We start from the raw sequence: 7389 nt of genomic DNA on the forward strand, positions 1-7389 counted from the left end.
GGAGGCGGGCTATTTCATCGTTATCAGAAAATGATCATATAGGGCACACACGGAGCCGTTGGACCCCCAGAGCGTTGCGTATGCCGGTCTACCCACCTTGGGACCCGTTACCGTAGTCGTTTATTTATGCGTTCTGGCGATTTACTCGGAAAGCTTCAGTAGAAGCTGCTGGGAATCCCAGCAGCTTCTACTGATCCAGTCCCCAACTCCGGAGACTTCCGGCCGGGGACTTCGGGTGGCAGTATACGCCGTGAAGTTGTTTGCGGCCTGCCAGTAAACCCAAAGCAGAAGAAGAAGAAGTGACGTCAGCGCATTTGCCTAATCCAGTGCCAGGCGGAAGTCCAAAAACGGTTATCGTCACGTGGTTCATGCAGACGAGGATCGTTCCCCGGAAGTTCATGGCGGGCAATGTGAATGCATTGATAACAGGAGATAGAACTACGATTTTTGGTAATTATTAGTGAATAAAGGTTTTGATTTGCAATATTTATACAACAAATCGATATGTGTATGTATTTACATCAATATGTTTTAAAAAATAAAATAGAATTTGCTAATATTAAGTGATAATATTAGGATTAGTGTGAACAACTAGTTTACATGTTAGGCTAACAGTGCCTTGGTTAAAGAGCCTGTTGCTGTTTATAGCTTTGAATTCTTTAAAACCAATATTATCTTCTTAAACTTGTATGGTAGTCAGGAGCATCACTTTCTAATGTTTATTGATATATTTAGAGGGAGGGGATCTAAAGGAATGCTTCAAAATTCAGATTAGATTAATTTCTACCATTTTCTTAAATTCATGGTAGTTTCAGTAATCCCATGGTAATTGAGGACACAAGTTATCTAAATGACTAATCAATCAATCAATGTTTATTTATATAGCCCAATATCACAAATGTTACATTTGTCTCAGTGGACTTCACAGTTTGTACAGAATATCAGTATGACAATATGACACCCTCTGTCCTTAGACCCTCACATCGTACAAGGAAAAACTTCCAGAGAAACCCACAGTTTAAAGGGAAAAATGGGAGAAACCTCAGGGAGAGCAACAGAGGAGGGATCCCTCTCCCAGGACGGACAGACGTGCAATAGATGCCGTGTGTAAATTGAAAAGATAATACATTTGCAACATAGGTAGACCAAATGTTTGGAAATGCATGTGTGTATAATAGGAAGATGAATCCACGAGGATATCCATCCAGGACTTATGATCCAGGACCACAGCCACGACTCAAGATCCAGGACTCGCGATCCATGACACAGGACCGCAGGATCATCCATGACTCCGGATCCCGGCGTATATAGACACCAAAAAGAAAGACATTTGGGGAAGCTGGGTTAATGGGAACATGAGAGTACAAAGGTATAGACAGAGAGAAGGAAGAAGTAAGATGTCCCCCGACAAACTAAGCCTATATCAGCAAAAACTCATGTCATCTTTATGGCCTTCAGAAAGGACAGGAGACCGACAGGTGACTATCAAAGGACGAGCAGCAGCAGCAGCAGCAGCATGATGTTGATGTTAAATGTTTTGTTTTAGGAACATCCATTGCAAATACATGGAATTCAATAAACATTGAATAGCATATCATGCAGTTTGTCTGTGCCTTTTCCTCCGTGTTGTCCTGGTTTGCTGTGCTGCCTCCTAGTGGCCACCATGGTTTGCTGTGCTGCCTTGGGATGCTCAAATCGCTCTGAGAAAGGAGTACGAATGTACGGCTTCCCCACTGACACAGAGCGGAGGAAAAAATAGCTGGCTCAAGTCAGCAGGAGCAATTTCACGACCAACAGCAAAAAAATATGTGAGGTAGTTATATACAAACACTGCATTTGCACTTTTTCACAAAACGAAAACCACACCATTGGGAAAGCTTAATGTTTTGTTTAATACAAAAAAACAGGGAAAGGCTTGAAAAACACAGAGTTGAGACTCAGGGTGCAGGGTGAGGGTCTCAGTGCAGGTATTCAGGCTCCATTGAATCCCCCTCTGGTTCTTGTGCTGAAAGAGGGAGTAACAGACAGGAGAAAGGGTTATACACACCTATATAGCACACCTATTGGATGGGAAATTGCCTTGGGGAGATAAGGTGTGGTCTTTGTTCCCAACTGAAGTTATGGAACTTTATTATTTGTGAGTTTAACAAAGTATGACAAATGGCATCAGTAACAGATGTGATATGAATTTCTATAAAGTTGTCTCACATTCTTGGTCATATTTTATATACAGTATATAATGAGTATAACATGTCCAGTAAGTATAAAGTGTTTCCTAATACTGTGTATTCAACCACTATGGAATATATATGTGGGCAGACAAAGCTGAGTTGTTCTGTGTGTGAAGTAACCTCAAGTCACTCCGCAGGCACATTTTGATGCAGACCAGTTTGTCAAGACAACAAAGGGCAAGACTAGGCTGAGAGCAGAGGCTATATACCCACCATCCTCGTGCATCGCCCTGTGGTCAAAAAGAGAAGGGCCCCTGCACCACGATTCACCCCGTGACCTGTATCTACAAAGCCCATCGCTCATGATCACAGCTATAGTGTGATATAGCTCAATATGGCTCTGCTAAAAACACTCACTCTTACACGCACCAAAGTTATATTTATCTAATATTTAACTCCCTCCACCCCCGCATACAATCCCGTTTAGAAGCCCCTCTTCTCTAATTCATACAACGTTGGACGAAATGACATTAAGAGAAAGGAATTTACAATTAAAACGCTGTTCAACGTGTGCTGCTAACTTGATCCGGTATCCTTGCTTTATCTGTTATCTGTAAACGTTCCCTAAATCTACTAATTTAGGGATAATCCACTGACATCCTTTAATACACATGTTCATTTGAATCAGATGTACTGATAATATCCGCAATATAAATCTTTAAACTTCTTCTTCGTCACGAACGGTCTATTATGCTGCAACTCTACAGCTCTGCTAGCCTTGGCGCTAGCTTCCGGGGAACGATTGAGAGGCTCCACGATCCGCCATTGCTGTAAAAAAAGTGGTCCATTGGAGTGAACGGAGAGGACGTAACTCTCAGTCTATACGGCGCTGGCCTAATCCTCTCCCAGGGACTTATTCCGGTGTGAACGTGATCTGCTCTTTAGTTCATCAGAACTGCAAAGTACTTGGTGTGAAGGCACCTTAAGACATATATGACGTTTTTCTCAATCTCTATTTACATACTACATTATGACTTTCAGTTAATAACCTGTATAGTGATGTTTTTTAACAAACTTTAATATGGACTAAATAAATCTTCCTCCACAGCAAACATCACTCTAGATATTATTGACAGTAGTAGATAATTTGTAATTTAACACAGTATTTTCTACAATATATGATAACACTTTAATGTCAGATGAAGTCTGATATGTTGCCTGCGTCACAGCAGCTCCATTCGCACAAACACAGCAGCTCCATTTGCACTTCAAACAAGGACAAATATAAAGCAAAGACATCCCAATCACTGAAGAGAAACACGTTCAAGAACTCTAACGATTGGGATTTAACTCTTTATTTAACTTAAAGACCCAGTGAAGTGCATGCATTTGCACCAAAATGAAATGGCAGTTTCATTCCTTACATATCATTGTGCCTGTTCATTGCTAAAATAATTTTTAATAATTCATAATTAATGAATTAATGAATTCATAATTTTGCCGTCTGAGCCTAACGGAAGTTGCAGACGATAGTGGCTGTGACGTCACAAGATGTACCCAGTTGCGATTGTAAACATGGCGGAGACTCTGGAAAGTGATACTAGTGTGAGAGAAATGATTGATTTGGACAGCTTTTCGGACAGGATAGATGAGGAAAGTGATCAATCTGGTGCACTTTGAAGGCAACATTAAGAGATTTATGGATACAGCTCTCAACACTCATATGAAACATATATTTCAATAATCAAAAAACATTGGAATGATTTCTTAACCTATTTTATACAACTAATATTACATAGATGGAAATATTTGTTTACATAGATGACCAAACCCACTGAGATAACTTAGGCTACAGTTTACCTCTCTGAGCTGACGTTATCTCTCTCAGTCCCACAGGAGAGCACTCTCCCTCTCCTTATTGTTGAAACAGCTAATCTCCGTTAGCTCCGAGCTAGCACCAGATGCTAACGACAACCCTGTAACTCTCTCAGTCTCTCTTTCTCTCTCTCTCGAATCGACCAGTGGCCTTTATTTATCATGATCAATCAAAGAATCTCCGAAACAATGACCCCAGCCAGGCTCACCTTCATCTTTTGGGAACAGAAACATCGCCACTTCGGCAGACTTGACATTACTACAGCCAGCGGCAATGCATCGTTTCCCCTGTGTTTTTCATTCCTCTTTCTTCACTGTCGCCTCCATTGTCAGGTTTTCTCGATTGGCAATCACTTCCAGTCGACTCCGACACACTTTCCAGGAAAATACTAGCTCAAAAACGTTGAGAAATTCGACTTTGAAAAAGAGAAAAAATGAACGGTGGTGAATGTAAACAGTGCGGCGGCGTCCATCTCGTGACGTCACGCAGTAGATCGCAAGCCACGCCCACAAAGGCGAAGGTCGACTGCAGATTTCCCCGGAAAATTCAAAACTCGTCAAATTCGTTGCTATTCCAACATCTTTTGATATGGGTTCCAATGGACAATTTTGGTCATTACTATACGTATTAGCATAACAGATCATGCACAGGTGCACACTTCACTGGGCCTTTAAGGATTGACTGGTGCACAACGGAGTGCTTCAGTCTGACTTTATTAAATGGTGGAACGCTGAATCAGAATACCTTTATTCGTCCCACAGAGGGACATTTACATTTGTTACAGCAGAAAAGAGCCAAAGACGCTTAATGTAAACAAAGAAACATGCAAAAAAAAGCGAGATGAGGTTAATATGTTGTTATGGTCGGCTGATTCATGACGTTTCTCCCAGGGTTGACCTACAATCTTTGAGCAGGTTTCCCACTGTTTGTGATGAAACTACAGCACAGCTTACCTGTATCTCCTGCTGGAGGGGGGGTGAGGTCTGTCCTTCCCTGTAACCGTTTCAGATGGAAACGCAGAGAGACTCTGAACACCAGCAGAAAGCGCTCACCCTCGGAGAGAGGACACTGAACATCTGTTCCTCCACACAGAAACACACTCCCCACCCCAAGAACACTGATTTCAAATGGTGCTAGATAGATGATGAGACTCTAAGCCACCACATGAAACCAGCTTCCAAGGGGGGCCGCTCTGATGGGGGGGATGGGCGCTCTGAGGGGGGACGCCGAGGATCTGAACACAGAAAGAGGAGAATGACTGTTGTTGTATTTTTGGTTTGGTTTGTAAGTAACAGTTTCTGAAGAACACTTTAATTTTGGCAATAACTTTTATAATAGTTTTTTTTATTTTTCTGAATTTAATTTAAAACGCTTTTAAATTAAGGATACCAAATATATTTTTCTATAAAAACCTGTCTAAAAATTAACTGATCAGATTTTTGCCACTATTTTTTTTTCGGTTGTTTAACCATTGGTTACTACGGAGCCCCTAAAGGGACATGAAAAAAAAAAAAAAAGTCAGGATAACCAGTTAGTATCTCGTGCGCACGAGATACTAACCCGTTATCCTGACTTTTTTTTGGGGAGAAAGTTACCGGTGCGCCAAGGAGGAAGTGAAGCGCACAGGACACAACCATTTCATTGCAGACTGTTATGTTTACGTGGGGAAATGACAGTGTATTATTTCAGATATAATTCGTACTCAGACTTCACTTTAAGGACATTTCGGCCAGGGGTGTGTGGTCACTCCAGGAGGCAGCGGGACGTGTAACTCAGAGAACAGCAGCACCAGTGCTCAAAGAGCTTTTACGCACCGCCTTCTGTGTTTACCTTCATTGAACAGCTATAAAGAGTGACCACAGGCCGTTTTAACCACACACACCTCTACACACACACCGAACTGCCCGATTACTCCCCCTTTTATTAGTTTTATGGAGGAGATCGCCGGTCATCAGGACGCATGATGGGCGGACTGGGACTAAAAATCAGCCCGGGAATCTCACCCTGCCCAGCCGACGTAAACTGTCAACGGGGGGGGGGGCAGTCCGCCGCTGGCTCTGTGTGTGTGTTCTGAGTGTTTGTTTCCCTATAAAAAAGCTGCGGGGGAAGCAGGTACTCTGCGAGTCACGGACATTAATTCATAGATCAAAGCAGACTGGTTTACAAACTCTCCTGTTTTGCCAATCCGGTGCTTAAACCAATAGCTCTACACCCCTGGCCGAAATGTCCATAAAATGAAGTCTGACTTCAAAATATAGTCTATCTCAAATAATGTATGCTCTGTCATTTCCCCCCGTAAACATAACAGTCTGCAATGAAATGGTTGTCTAATGTGTGTTCCACTTCCTCCTTGAGGCATCGGTAACTTTCTCCAAAAAAATAAATTCAGGAAAACGGATTTGTTTCTCGTGCGCACGAGAAACGAATCCGTTTTCCTGACTTTATTTTTTTTCTCTCTCCATTTTTTTTTTTTCCATGTCCCTTTAGGGGCTCCGTAGGTTCCCAACTTGGGGGGCGCCAAAGATCAGACAGGCCTCAGATGATTTGAGGCCAGATATCATATTTAGACTTAGACTCAAGAATTAAATTACAAATTACAGTATTTTGTAATTAAACTACAGTATTCTGTAATTAAAGTACAGTATTGTGTAATTAAACTACTAAAGTATTTTGTAATTAAACTACTACAGTATTTTGTATTTAAACTACTACGGTATTTCGTAATTAAACTACAGTATTTTGTAATTAAACTCTATTAGAAATCAAACCACAGTATTTTATAATTAAAGTACAATATTAAAGTATTTTGTAAATAAACTTCAGTATTTTGTAATTAAACTACAATATTACAGTATTTTGTAATTAAACTACAATATTACAGTTTTTTTTTTATTAAACTGCAGTATTTTGTAATCACATTTTAGTATTTTGCAATTAAACTACAGTATGTAGTGATGAAACTACAGCACAGCTTACCTGTATCTCCTGCTGGAGGGGGGGTGAGGTCTGTCCTTCCCTGTAACCGTTTCAGATGGAGACGCAGAGAGACTCTGAGCACCAGCAGAAGGACACTAAACATCTGTTCCTCCACACAGAAACACACTCCCCACCCCAAGAACACTGATTTCAAATGGTGCTAGATATATGATGAGACTCTAAGCCACCACATGAAACCAGCTTCCAAGGGGGAATTTTGTCATTACACCACAGTATTTTGTAATTAATTGACAAATTACAGTATTTTTTTATCAAACTACAAATTACAGTATTTTGTAAATAAACTACAGTATTCTGTAATTAAACTATAGTATTTTGGAATTAAACTTCTACAGTATTTTGTAA

General features: G+C 40.8%; 1 long non-coding RNA gene across 2 annotated transcripts; it reads right to left on the reverse strand.

The window, feature by feature from the left end:
• Window positions 1-1873: 1873 nt before the first annotated feature.
• LOC307037829 lies at window positions 1874-7389 on the reverse strand. 2 transcript variants are annotated; one of them, XR_013807790.1, is made up of 2 exons: window positions 7024-7389; window positions 1874-5221 (listed from the first exon to the last, which is right to left on the reverse strand). It is a non-coding gene; the product is annotated as an uncharacterized lncRNA (long non-coding RNA). The 2 variants fall into 2 exon arrangements; XR_013807791.1 differs by having other exon boundaries at window positions 1874-5281.

This window comes from Notothenia rossii, assembly GCF_949606895.1.
Source record: "Notothenia rossii genome assembly, chromosome: 4".
Lineage (NCBI taxonomy): Eukaryota > Metazoa > Chordata > Actinopteri > Perciformes > Nototheniidae > Notothenia > Notothenia rossii.